Source organism: Peromyscus eremicus, chromosome 8b (assembly GCF_949786415.1).
Source record: "Peromyscus eremicus chromosome 8b, PerEre_H2_v1, whole genome shotgun sequence".
In the NCBI taxonomy this organism is placed as follows: Eukaryota; Metazoa; Chordata; class Mammalia; order Rodentia; family Cricetidae; genus Peromyscus; species Peromyscus eremicus.
The window spans coordinates 30,182,152-30,195,823 of NC_081424.1; the positions used below are offsets into that span (position 1 = coordinate 30,182,152).

The 13,672-nt window shown below is 46.0% G+C and overlaps 1 protein-coding gene across 1 annotated transcript in view; it reads left to right on the plus strand.

The window, feature by feature from the left end:
- The first annotated feature begins 1,237 nt into the window (after positions 1 to 1,237).
- Positions 1,238 to 13,672, plus strand: part of L3mbtl3 (L3MBTL histone methyl-lysine binding protein 3) — a 112,475-nt gene continuing 100,040 nt past the window's right edge. Inside the window, exons 1-2 of the mRNA XM_059272619.1 lie at positions 1,238 to 1,492; positions 3,201 to 3,279. The gene's annotated coding sequence lies outside the window, so the exon portion shown is untranslated. The remainder of the gene's footprint in view (positions 1,493 to 3,200; positions 3,280 to 13,672) is intronic.

The window sequence follows — 13,672 nt, forward strand, 5'->3', positions numbered from 1 at the left end:
AGTCCAAGTACGGGAGACCGAGGCAGTGGGAAAAAAAAAAAGAGAGAGAGAGGAGGCCGGGCTACTTTGCTTCCCGGCTCGGCGGCTGCGGAGAACGGACTGGTTGAATGTGGCAGCAGAGGCGCGTCTCGGCGGCGCGGCCGTGTGTGTGTGTGTGTGTCGGTGTGTGTGTGTGTGTCGGTGTGTGTGTGTATGTGTGTATGGGTCGGGTGTGTGTGTGTGTGTGTGAGTGTGAGCGCGCGCGGAGAGGCCTCCGCGACTCGCACCGCGCACACGCACCCTCACACGCACGCACCACCCGAGCCGCGGCGGGGCGGGCGGCCGAGAGTTTGCGTGTGTGCTCTCCCCGCTCGCCTTCTTCCACCTCCCCCGCTCGCCGCCGCCCGCCGCCCGCCGCCCGCCGCCCGCCGCCCGCCGCCGCCGCCGACTGTGGGAGAATTTCCTAGAGATCGCCTCCAATTTCCGCCATTTTGGGAAAGTTGCACGGAAAAAAAAAAAAAAAGAAAAAGAAATAAAGCCTCTGCTGGATTTTTTTTTTTTTTTTCCTGCCCGAGGCAGGAAAGTGCTTTTTGGGGGAGCGCGGCGGCGGCGGCGCGGGCCCGACATCGGCGTCCCCGCGGGGAGGAGGGCGCGGGCCGAGCCGGGCACCCGCGCCGTCGCGGTGTTCTTCTTAGTGCAGCGCCGCCGGTGCGGGCGGGCGGGCGGGCTCGGGCGCGGGCGTGCGAGGCGAGGCGGCGGCGGCAGCGGCCGGCGGGCGGGCGGGCGGGCGGGCGGGCGGGCTGCGGCGGGGGGCCCCCGCGGTGCCTGCAACTTGTTTACGGCCGCCCGCGGTGGCCGAGGCCGGCGCCCCGGGTCCGCCTGGCGCCGCGTGCGTGCGCCGATCTGCGCTCATGGGCTGCTGTGTGCTCCACGCTCGCGTCCTGGGCCCGGCGGGGCCGGCCTCGCGCGGCGGCGGCGGCGGCGGCGGCGGCGGCGGCGGCGGCGGCGGCGGCGGCGGCGGCGGGGCGGGGGAAGTAGAGGCCGGCGGGGGTGGGGATCGGGAAGCGCAGGAGCCGAGGCATCCGCCGCGCGCCCCGCCAGCCAGCCAGCCAGCCAGCCAGCCAGCCAGCCAGCCGACCGGAGGAGGAGGCAAACTTAGGAGCGGCAGGGCGAGGGGCGCGCTGGCTGGCGGAGGGAAAACTTTAATCGCCTCCTGAGGGTGGAGAAAAACAAAAAACCAAAAACCCAAAAAGACAAAAAAAAAAAAAAAAAAAAAAAAAAAAAGGGAGGGGGGGTGATTCTGGGATCCGAACCCCGCGATCACGGCCCCCACCGCGCCACCGTGAGAGAAAGTTGACCGGCGGGGCGGCTTTCTCCGCGCCCCGGCCCGCGCGGAGGCAGAGGTGTCTGTCTGTCCGTCCGCGCTCCGTGAGAGCCAGGGTGGGAGATCGAGCCGCACTGCCGGGTCGCGTGGGTCAGGGCTCTTGCCCCACCCTTCCACGGGGACACGAAGGTAAACGACGCTTCGGTTTCCCTTCTCTGTCCTCCTGCAGCCACCGCCCAGCTTCCTTTTCCTCCTCTTTCCCCGCTGATTTTTTTTTTTCTTTTTATTTTTTTTTAAGAGGGGACCCGAAAAACGGAGTCTCTTTCCTTATGCAACTTCCTCGGGCGCCGTTTGCACGGCCCTTCCCCCTCCGCCTTCTGCATCCCTTGGCCCGCTCCTTTGCCACCTCGGGGCCACCGCCAGAAACATGCATTTGAGATCACCCAAAGTGCCCAGGAACAAAAATAGATTAAAAAAAAATTGTTCTAAGTTAAGGGAAACTGAGACGATTGTGGTGTGTGTGTGTGTGTGTGTGTGTGTGTGTGTGTGTGTGTGTGGAGGGGGGAGCGTTGAATTTTCATTTCGATTTTCGTAGATGGTTGGTTGTGATGTCTTTATTGGTGTGGGGAGCTCGGGAGGCTCTGTACTGGCTACCTCGGTCGCGTAGATTTTTGCGCAAGTTTTTAGAAAAACACTGAGTCGAGCAGAGAGCATTTCTCCGGAAAGTTTCAAGTGCAGCAAAATAACGAGCCTGCAAAACTGGCCAAGGGGGGACCTCTAGTGGTTAAACGCATCTTAAGTTCTCGAGGCCGAGAGCAAAGTTTGGCCTTTACTTGTAGCTACGTAGCCCGTTTAGACGTGGAAGTAATTAGAGGACCTGAGTTAGCAGCCAGATGTGGGAAAGGATGCTGATCAGAAATAAGAAGTTTTGTAAATCAGAGAACAATGAAGTCTGAGTTTTCGGGACCTGTGATTTCCACCCTTCCTTGCTTACATTAAAAAACAAATCTTTTTTTTTTTTTATTCTGAGATTTGAGATTGGCACACCGTAGACAAGGAAATTTGTTTTATAATTACCATCATCTGTATCCTTCATCGTTTTTTTTTTTTTCCTCTCCTCTAAGTAAGGAGTCACGGCAGTAGCTAAATCTGGAATGTTAAGGAGAAATCAAAATAAAACATGTGCTTAAAACTTTGTGAAAAGTGAAAAAAAAAAAACTTTTGAAATTTGCTTTTGCTTTTTATAGGAGCCGATCATTTTGTTCTCTGATACATGTAATTTCAGGCTAACAAGTTATTCACTAACCTACATGTATACTCATAAAATAAATAGTACCTTCTCTTTGTAAGAATGTATTTTGATTCACTGAGTAAAAAGTTATTTCGGGGATACTTTGTATAACTTATAATTTAAAGCGTTGATATGGTTAAAAATTATATGAGTTGTTGAACTATTTCCCAGTGTTTATACTGTAAAGAATCCCGAATTTTAAAGGTTAAAAACCAGAGAAATGACGGTTGTGTCAAATCATCCTTGTATTACCACCTGTCTATCATGTATACAATGAGAGAGACAAGGTCCAAGTTCAAGGCTGGTGTTGAACTTACATTTTCCTGCCTCAGGGTCCCTAGTGCTTGGGTAACATCACTCTTATTTACAATGTGAAATTTTATTGTGTGAACTTAGACTATGGGGATGATGTGAATGATTAAAATTAATTTCACCTCATGTGGAACTGGTTAATTTTATTTTAATACACAGAGCAATGTTGTGTGGAATGATGCATGTTGAGTTTGAGTTGTAGATTGTAGACGTGAAGGCGTTATGAGAGTGCTTTGATTTGTTTTTTTTTTTTCTTTTTCTTTCTTCCTTTTCCTTTTTTAAAATCATTGCTAGATCCTTAAGAGAAGTCTTGGGGGTACTCGGCAGTTGTGAAGGCCACCAGACACGGTTCTGTCTTTCACCAGCGCTCAAGGTAAGAGCCGCCCGATGCAACCAATTGTTTTTTATCTACTAGAAATGCTGAACACTGCATTTGGAAATCAAGGAGAGTGTGTGGCAGGGTGAGCAGAGGGAAATAAAAAACTAAGTTTGTGGGAACTGCTTTGAACGTATGAACAAGGAGATACCAAGTGTGCTTGAAAAGTTAGGAAAAATGAGATTGTGCTAGGGTGTGTGTATGTTTTTGGTGTGGGTGCATGGAGATGGAGAGGCCAAAGATCACCTGGAGTTGCTACTTGTCTTCCTGTATTGCTGGCTACCGGCTACTTTTTTTTTTTTGGAAACCTGGTCCCTCTCTCTGAAACTACCTCTCTGATTGGCTGGCTAGATTGGCTGGCCAATGAGCTACAGGGCTTCTTAGGTTGCTCTCCTCCCCCTAGTGCTCAAGTTGCAGATGAGGGTGCTTTTATGGGAGTGTCCAGGATCTGAACTCAAGTCTTCACGCTTTTGTGGCTGTTGCTTTATTGACTGAGCCTTCTCCCCAGCCCCATTTTTTTGGGGGGCGGGGGCGGACGGGCCGAGGGTGAGGATGAGGGTGTGTTTCGAGGCAGGGTTTCTTTGTGTAGCCCTGACTGTCCTGGAACTCACTCTGTAGACCAGGCTGGCCTCTCACTCACAGAGATCCGCCTGCCCCTGCCTCCTGAGTGCTGGGATTAAAGGACTGTGCCACTGCTGCCCCGCAGTTACTGGATTCTTAGTTAGCATTTCAGCACCCCTTTTTCTACTGAAAGCAATATTTTTCTTTTCAACTGAAAAAGTGAGAAAACAAGAACAAAACGATTGTGAATTAATATCTTATATAAATGTACAATAGTAGCGAAGAGCCTGGAACTTTAAATGTGTTTGGAGTCTGAGCTACAATTTTGTAGCTAAATTTTATGATAGTGTGTGTGTGGGGGTGGGTGGGGGGGTTAATTAATATGTAATTAACATTTAAGTGTCTCCTATGGATTAAATCCAAGAAGGCCTTACTTCTGCCACATACCACGTCTTAGGGATATAGCATAGACTTGTGAGTTTTTTGAAACATTTCTGTGGGATATAGAGCTATTATCTAATAAGATCTTTTTGCTCACCTTGAAGGGTGCTAGCTTAACCGCAATAAATAATCCAGGACCTACCTTTAGGATCAAGACCATTTGATGGGGGAAACCAGAGTGGGGTTAGAATATCTAAGTAGTGCTTTCTGTTATTTATTTCATTTCTACTTTGTTGTTGTTGTTTTTTTTGTTGTTGTTTTTCAAGACAAGGTTTCTCTGTATAGTTTTGGTGCCTGTCCTGGATCTCGCTCTGTAGACCAGGGTGGCCTCGAACTCACAGAGATCCGCCTGCCTCTGCCTCCCCAAGTGCTGGGATTAAAGGCGTGCGCCACCACCGCCCAGCATCCCTTTCTACTCTTTGCTCTTCCTTTCTCCTCTCCCACTGACCTTCCTGCCTCCTCTGTCTTGAGTACTAAAGAGTTTGTTCATTTCTGTTTGGCAGAAGCCAAAGGAAATGAAAGTTGGCTTTCCTTTTAAAATTTATTTATTTATTATTAGTATTCCTCTGTGTGTGTGTGTGTGTTGGGGTGTGTGTGTATGCATCATATTACATGTATGGCAGTCGGAGGACAGCTTTGGAGTTATTTCTTCCTTTCCATGGTTATGTGGGTTCTGGGGCTTGAACTCAGGTGGTCAGGCCCAAATGACAGATGCCTTTACTCACTGACCATCTCACTGGCCTAAGCCTTTTTTTTTTTTTTTTTTTTTTTTTACAAGCAGAGCTAATTCCCTTTTGTTGTGGATCAGGTGTGGATTACAAGTGACACTGAATAATGACCAGAGAATAAAAGTGATTGTGAACAGTAGTTTATTGTCATTTTCTGTTTGTGGCTTGACTTAAGTAGTGCAGTTAGTAGAAGTCACAGGTTTCATCCTTGTACCCGTGTGGGTGATCCTCCAGAGAGAGCGCACAAGAACAGCTACCTGACCGACCATGCAAACAAGAGCACGATTCCAGGGAGAGGAGTACCCCGGCTTTCTGGGGTAGTCAGTGTAGTATCTGTGTGCTACCGAGTTGAAGACAATGCTTATCAGTCTTCACCTGAGGAGCCCCACGTGCTGGGGATAGCAAGCTAGACCAGGAGTCAGCAAACAGAACTCTGCAATCTAATATATCATCTCGTCTGGGTTACTGGGCCTCCTTCGGCCTGGATTTTCCCCTCTGGAGAATGGGAATGCCAACGTTTGCCTTTTGTTGTAAAGGAAGGAGGGTTTTGAGAATGGTAAAGAGGTGTTCACGTGTGTGGTGGGTATTTCCCTCCCCATCACTGTCACTAGGCTTTGTGAGGAATAGAGGCAGGTTGTTTTGTGCACAGACAGCCTGGGGGGTCAGCTCCTGACGTTATAGGGTGTATAGCATATAGACTTGTCCAAAGTATCCAGCAGTGAGTGTCTTTCTTACTTCACTTTTCTTTCTTAAGTTTTTGTTTTGTTTTTTGAGACAGGATCTTGGGTTTGTAGCTCTGACACTCCCTATGTAGACCAGACTGACCTGGAACTCACAGAGACCCTTCCACATTGGCCTCAGGCGTGCTAGGATTTAAGTTGTGTTCCATCATGCCTGGCTTTGTCTGTCTGTCTTTCCTTATTACTTACATTTTTTCCTTCGGATTTATTTGTTTATGCCTCTCAGTGGTGGTGCACGCCTTCCATCCAGGAAATCAGGAGGCAGAGGCAGGTGGATATTTGTGAGTTCGAGGACAGCCTGGTCTATAGAGCTAATTTCAGGACAGCCAGGGCTACACAGAGAAGCCCTCCCTGACTCAAAGCAAGCAAGCAAACAAACACAAAACGAGATTGATTTATTTGTTACTGTATATGTGTGTGTGCTTTGCCTACATGTATGTCTGTGTACCACGTTTGTGCCTGGTGAACTCCGAAGTCAGAAGAAGGTGTTAGATCCCATAAGGCTGAAAGTGGGTGCTGGGAGTCCAACCCAGGTCCTCTGCGAGAGCAACAAGTGCTCTTAACCACTGAGCCGACTCTCCAGCTCCGTCGTAAGCCGGGCGGTGGTGGCGCACGCCTTTAATCCCAGCACTCGGGAGGCAGAGCCAGGCGGATCTCTGTGAGTTCGAGGCCAGCCTGGGCTACCAAGTGAGTCCCAGGAAAGGCGCAAAGCTACACAGAGAAACCCTGTCTCGAAAAACCAAAAAAAAAAAAAAAAAAAAAAAAAAAAAAGTATACTGGTTTCCGAATGGGCGAACAATGCTCTATCATGCTGCTGGTTGCGAAGCCTGAACGTTGTCCCAAATGAATAGAAGGGCTAGTGAAATGCTTATGGAAATAAAAGAAATGTTTAACAAATAATGCCTGCTGGTGGGAATGGTAGGGTGAGGGAACTGTGGGTTGGTGTGAGGGTAATTTGTTTACTGTAGTTAACGTTTTGACGGTATAGTGTGAGTCTGCCTGGAAAAGTTGGTGAGAAAATTGGTGACTGTGGAGGTAGTGATGGGAGTCACTGGGGAGGACAGGAATTGATTCCTGAGAATGACTGGTTTTAAGGAAAAGTTCAAATAAGATTCTCCCCACATGGTTTTAGACATCTTTGTTGCTGTGTTGCTCATTATAGCTAACTCTAAAATCGAGATAGAAAAAAAAAAAAGAGAGAGCAATACTATGTTATTATTTTCATCCTAATGATACTGAACCTGACAAAGCAAACCCTGACATGTTCTGGTTTTATTAGTTTTATTTCATCTCCTTTTTATAGATTATCCAATCAATATCCTGAGGGCCTAAACACTCAGTAGTGAAGGAGAGAAGATGTACTTGTCCATTTAATTAATCCTGGAGTAACTGAGAGGTAATTCTTGAGTAAACTCCATGGTTTTGTTGTTTTTTAATTTTAGGCCTATTGGCATTTTGCCTACATGCATGTCTGTGTACCACTTGTGCCTAGGGAGCACAGAAGACGTCTTAGAATCCCCTGGAACTGGAGTTACAGATGATCGTGAGCTGTTACGTGGGTGCTGAGAATCAAACTTGGGTCCTCTGGAAGAGCAGCCAGTGCTCTTAACCACTGAACTGTCTCTCCAGCCCATGGTATTTTATTTTTAGGAATCATGTGCTGCCATAGATAAGATAGCTATGGTTTATGGTAGATAGGTCAGGATAGGGAAATCATAAGAGAAGTCACTTTATGTGGTATGCGACAGTGGATGGAACCCATGGTGTCCCAAGGACAAATAGGTCATGGAGTCTTCCGCCAAGCAGTGTTTTTGGTTTCTTAACTAGTTGTTACTGAGTTTTCACAGCGCGTGAAATCTGAAAGGCTGGGTTTTGTTTCCTTGGAGCTCCCAGAATCTTTGGTCCAGGAGGAGAGATAACAGAGCTCTGCCAATTGTAACAACTGCTGGAGTTTGTTCTGGTGTATATATAGTAATAGTGTAACCAGTGCACGGCACATTGTGCCATGGAAGAGAACACATGCTCCAGGTGTTGTAGAAGCCAGTGAGTCAGGAACTTGGGTGCTGACTGATGGTGCCAAATGTTAGACACAAGACACTACATATTCCACTTTAATTAGTTTCCAGACGTGAGTAAGCCACTTTCTAACCCAGGCTGAGGTACACCTTAGTTGTGCTTCTAGTAAAAGTGATGGATTTTCTTTGACCGGTGTGTTCACAAGATGAGCTGGTGAAGATCTGCTCTACCACTATTCCTGTTTGCTACCGTGGGATGGACTCATGCCTCCTTAGGATTTGGGATTATTAAAATATAGATGAAGATACTGTATTTAAAATCATTACATGTTCACATGTGTTCAGATTTGTATATGATGTCTTGAATTTGAAGGGATCTGTAGGAGTGATATTATTTGTATAGTGTTTATTTTAATATATATCTTTATAAATATAGATACATATTTTGTAAAGTCTTCATTATCCAGTGGAGATACTCTCAGGTGTCGTCTTTTAACAGTGGTTAAATTATCTTAGTAATATGTGTGGGTGAGTCAGTGATTGTTCGCGGCCGTTACGGAGCAGGTAGAGGAAAGGCGGTATCAGGAAGATTGCCCTGATGTAGAGTTGAATTTGATATGGCGTTGAGGAAACTGCATTTAAGAAACAGGTAGTTTGGAGGAAGGAAGAGAACATGTCAAAGGGACTTGGCTGAAGTGGGGTGATCTTGGAGAGAGAAGTAGATTTGGGGGCCATGGAGATGGACCCATGGGTAAAGTCACCTACTGCAGAGTGAGGTGACCTGAGTTTGATCTAGTCAAGGAAGTCAACTGACTCCAGGAGGTTGCCTGATCTCCCTAGGAGTGCTGTGGCATGTGTGCTTCTAGGCGAGTGCACAGACACATGCGTGCACTCACGCACACATGCACAGGCACTGTGAGAGAGAAATACATGTAATTAAATGAAAAAAGTGGTTCAGAGTTACGAGCTTTGGTGGAAGTTATAAGGACTGCGTGCACATTATATGTAATATGGTAAATGCCTTCTCTAATATCTCTTTTCCCCATATGTACCATAAATGTTTTGTGTTCATGCAGCTCATTTGTGGAACATCTGTTTTGTATAGATCAGTATTGGGGAGAATTCACATGATCAGCCTTTAGCATTGAATCAGTGAATGCTTTGTCTCCAGAGCCGCAGAACATCAGTCTTTAGTCTCAGTGTGTCCGTAATCTAGAGAGATAAGCTATACACATATGAGAGTGTACAAAACATGATTGTGAGTGAACGGTGGAGATTAAGTCACAGGTACACGGTATACTTCTGGATGTGCTGTTACCCGTGCTGCTGACCTCAAGATGGACAGAGAGCATGCCCTGTTCATATTTTATGGTGATTGTTCCTCTCCTAATACTTTTACTAGTCTCGAACAGTTACTTCTGTTTTTGAGACAATGTTTCGCTGTGTTGCCCAAAGCAGCTTTAAATCCGACTGTAGCGGAGGTTGGCCTTGAACCCAGAGTAGTCCTGCTCCAGCCTCCTGATCTGTGCTTCCACTTCCACCTGTTATATCCAAAGTCAGTCAGTCCTCAGAGATTCTTAGTAACTTGTCCAAGTCCATTTCCTACTGTTCAAAAGGGGAAGGGCCAGAGAAAATGACTGTATAGGCTTAGGACTGTTTTGTTACCTTTAGATTTCTGATTTTCAGACAGCAATTCCTGGGATTAAAATAGAAACCTATTTCTATATTAATGTATTTTCTCTGATGTATTGGCTCATACTATCGAACAATAAAGAAGGATTGATGGGAAGAAAATATTTATCTTTTTATCCCAATTTTTTTTTTTTTTAAGCAAAGAACTGAGATAATTGATATTGGTTTATGCTGACAGTCCTCTGCCTTGAAATGACACAAAGTATTAGGAAAATAGGGGGAAAGTATGGAGGCTAAGATTGTGGCTCAGTGGTTAGATCATTTGCCTAGCATATGCAAGACCCTGTCTTCAATCCTCTTTAGCATAGAAAAAAGTGGAACCTAAGTTTACTGACACAGTCTGAAAAACACCATGAAATTTACTCAACAGGCAGGATTGTAAAAGAAGAAACTTAAGGGACACACACACACACACACACACACACACACACACAAGAGGAGGTGTGGATATCACATGGGTGGGGTGGTGGTGGTGGTGGTGGTGTATCCTAGAATAAAAATGAAATATTTTTATTAGAAATATTTCAGCAAACAGTGCTTTAATTACTGGTGCTAAATTCTGATGAGAAGGCCATGTGTATGGTGGGGGAAGAGAAGAGCCTTTTGCCTTCTTCAGGGATTCTGTGTTGCAGTGGCCACACATATCTGCTGTAGGAGTTGTTCACATCTAACAAGTCTTTAGTGTGGCTTAGAAAGTTGTCATCACATTACAGAGTAATGGATCGCTCAAATTCGATGGTCTTCCCCTACCCCCCGCCCTTGCTAAGTAGGACCATACCTTTATTCTCTATATTGTGTTCGTCTGCAAAAGCAACCGAGTGTTTTCCCCATCTGTTTCCCCAGTGACTCCTGAAGAGTGAATTGGAAGGTCTGCATGGCTAATTGCATCTGGGTGTTAAATAATCTAAATAATTCACCCTGTTGGTATGGTCTTACTTGGTGGATGCAGTTTAGCTGCTCAATCTGTTGATAGGGAGGCTGGCTCCAACTGGTTATCGAGATAAGCCTGGAGGCATGACCTCCATGAGAGAAAGAAAATCTGGTCAAATCTAATATATGACATGCAAAAGAGAGAGTGTAAATGCTTCAATTTTAGTTCTGTGCGCTATAAAAATATGAAGCGGAGTAAGAAGATACTGCTTTTAGCACTTAAAAAAATTATGAAATGAAATAAAAAGAACAAGGCACTACTTTTAGCCTCTTTTCTTTTAAATTTTGTTTCATGCATATGTAGCACAAGTAAGGAAGTGTCTGTGTCAGTCAGGTTCCTGTTCTTTTTATGGCCCTTGGATCTCTCGAATGGGTGTAGAATTGCTATTACTGCCGTTCTAGTATGTATGTAGTATGCTGATGAGATGATGGCGCTCTTCAGAACATTTCTTCTTTGCCCTGAGATGTCTCCTCGTCTGTACACTGAATGTGAACTCAAAAGCGTTTGGTGGGAGCTTATTAAATAGGCCGCCGGCCCGTTAATGTCAGTTAATGTGATTTCACTTTCTGTGTACATTTTTTTTTTCTTTCTTGAAAGACATTTTTCATTTTCTGTTCCTCCTTTAGAGGAAGTAACTAGGTTAGGCCCCAGAATCTCAAACACTTCACCTTCTTACAGGAACGGGCGAAGGGGCAGGAAGTTGAGATTTTTGTGAAGGTTGCCCAGGGTGACGACTGCTTTGCATACAGTCTTCATGACTGCAGAGGCAGCAAGTCACAGAAATACTGTTATGCTGTAAATAAGGCTGTTCTCACTGCAGTGAGGCCGGCAGGACAAGTAGGGAGAGAAGGGCAAGACCTGGCCATCCTAATTACGGAATTTGTGTTTAAAGGCTTCATAGATCTTTGGTTGCTCAGGGCCAGTGGAGAATAGGAGCTTGATAGCCTCGAGGATTGGTTCTTGATTGTACTAAGGTTTCACTTCTCACATCATAATAATCTAGAGTTCTGTCTGCTCGCAATATGTGAACCTGGGCCCTCAGGGCAGGACTTATCATCTCTCTACTACAGATCCCGATTCCAATATGTGTGCAACTCAGAGTTCTTATCAGGCCGGGCGAGTAGAATATCAAGCTTGTGGCTGTCATGCTTGATTTGAAAGGGAAATTTTTCTTTGTAGCAATATGTGTTTGTTGAGAGATGCTTCAAGTGCGAGTTTAGATCTCTCTTAGCCTTATTGAATAAGCCCATTTAAGAGGTTTGAATTGAACTTCTTTTGATGTGTTCTTCTGACGCCTAGGTGAGGGGAGTTTCTTGGAGCACCAATGCTGTGCTTCTGCAAAGCAGTGAACTAGGTACTTAGCAGCCGAGGTGTCGGTTGGGAATTTTCAATGGAGAACATGACATGGATGGATAAGTGAGTTTCTTTTCAGTCTTCCCAGTGCTTTCTTCCACTAGTCTATTGTCCCTCTACTCCCTATACCCCGCCTTTTTTTTTTTTTCTTTTTTTTTAATATTGAGGCTTAAATGCAGGGCTTTACATATACATTGCAAACCCTACATCTCTGAGCTACATCCATAGCTGCTCTCCTTTTTTATTTCTCTCTCTCTCTCTCTCTCTTTCTCTCTCTCTCTCTCTCTCTGTGTGTGTGTGTGTGTGTGTGTGTGTGTGTGTGTGTGTGTGTGTCTGCCTGTCTGTCTGTCTGTCTGTCTGTGCATAGGTGCATGTGGAGGTCTGACGACAACCTTGCGTATGTTTACTCTGGGCCCCTTACCCCTTCGATTTGAGACAGGGCCTCATTTGCCTAGAACTTTCAGCAAGTCTGATAGGCATTTAATTAGCCAACAGACCCGAGGGATCCACCTTTCTCTGCCTCCATCTCATCCGGCGACATTTCAGCATGCACCCCTGCCGCCCGTGCTTTTTCATGTGAGTTCTGGGGATCTGGGGATCTGAACCGAGGTCCTCACGGTGACCGGGCAGCCCTGTACCAACTGAGCCATCTCCCAACCCTGGTTCACCCAGTTGATAAACGTTATACCTACCACGCATCTTTCTGAGGGATTTTAAAAGTTAGCAAATCAAGTTCTCGCTCAAAGCCTTCTTCCCTGTAGATGATCAGGACACCATGTGGGTGTTATCACTAGAGGACAGATTCTGTCTTCCAGTTCTTCCCCTGGTATCTCCCTGTGCACTATGGGCTCATGCAGAGACTCCGTGAGCTCACAGCCGCCCTGTCTGGGTGGGTGGCACCTCCTTTATCTTTCTCCCCCCCCCCCCCTTCTCACCACAGTGCGTACAGTGTATTCTGTTGTCTTTCCACTGCTCTCTGAAGAGCACCTCTCACAAGCACCGTTGTTGGCAGAAAGGACCTTTTAATGTTTCCTTAGCATAAATATCACAGAAAGGTCGCCGGTGGCTTCATGGTAGTTGTTCAGAAGTTAGGTCTTCATTATGCTCATTTGCTTTCGAGTTGTTAAAATATTCTTTTTTTTTTTTTTTTTTTTTTTTTTTTTAAAGATTTTGGCAAAACTAAGTTACTGACCTTCTATTTGGGAGACTTTACAAAGTCTTCCACATTCTCTTTGAAATGTTCATGGAATCTCAAGAGTCCTTGGGCTTCTTGTCTCGTCTCTGAACAGCTGGATAATTGCAGAGGGATTTATAATGCAGCGGTATCAGTCTTGGCACAGTTATCCTCTGCCCTGCACTCCTTACAACACCTCGGATCCTCAGGCTGGGAGGAGTGTGGACACTACAGAATAGATTGTTTTCCTTTCTTCTGGATGACCATCCACTGTGCAGAGCATTTGCACTTGAATACTGTAGCAAAAAGAAGTTCTTGTGTCCCTGGCAAGTAGACATTCCTATCTGTTTTGGAGCCAAAGGCTGAGGCGGGGCCTGATGCCCGGCCTAAGGTGGTGCCTAGAGTAAACTGTGAGACTGGTGTTTAAACCCAAGGGTTGTGGCTCCCAAGCTTTTGCTTACCACACTTATTTGATGCTTACCATTCTATTGTGTAAAATTTAAAAAAAGATATTGGACTGGGCGGTGGTGGTGCACGCCTTTAATCCCAGCACTCTGGAGGCAGAGCCAGGCGGATCTCTGTGTGTTCGAGGCCAGTCTGGTCTACAGAGTGAGATCTGGGACAGGCACCAAAACTACACAAAGAATCCCTGTCTCGGGGGGGGGGGGGGGCGGGAGAGATTGAGTACTGTCTTGGAAAATAAAAGGGTGTTTCTTACCCAGATGGCCTGAATTTTCTTACTTTTAGAATGGAGA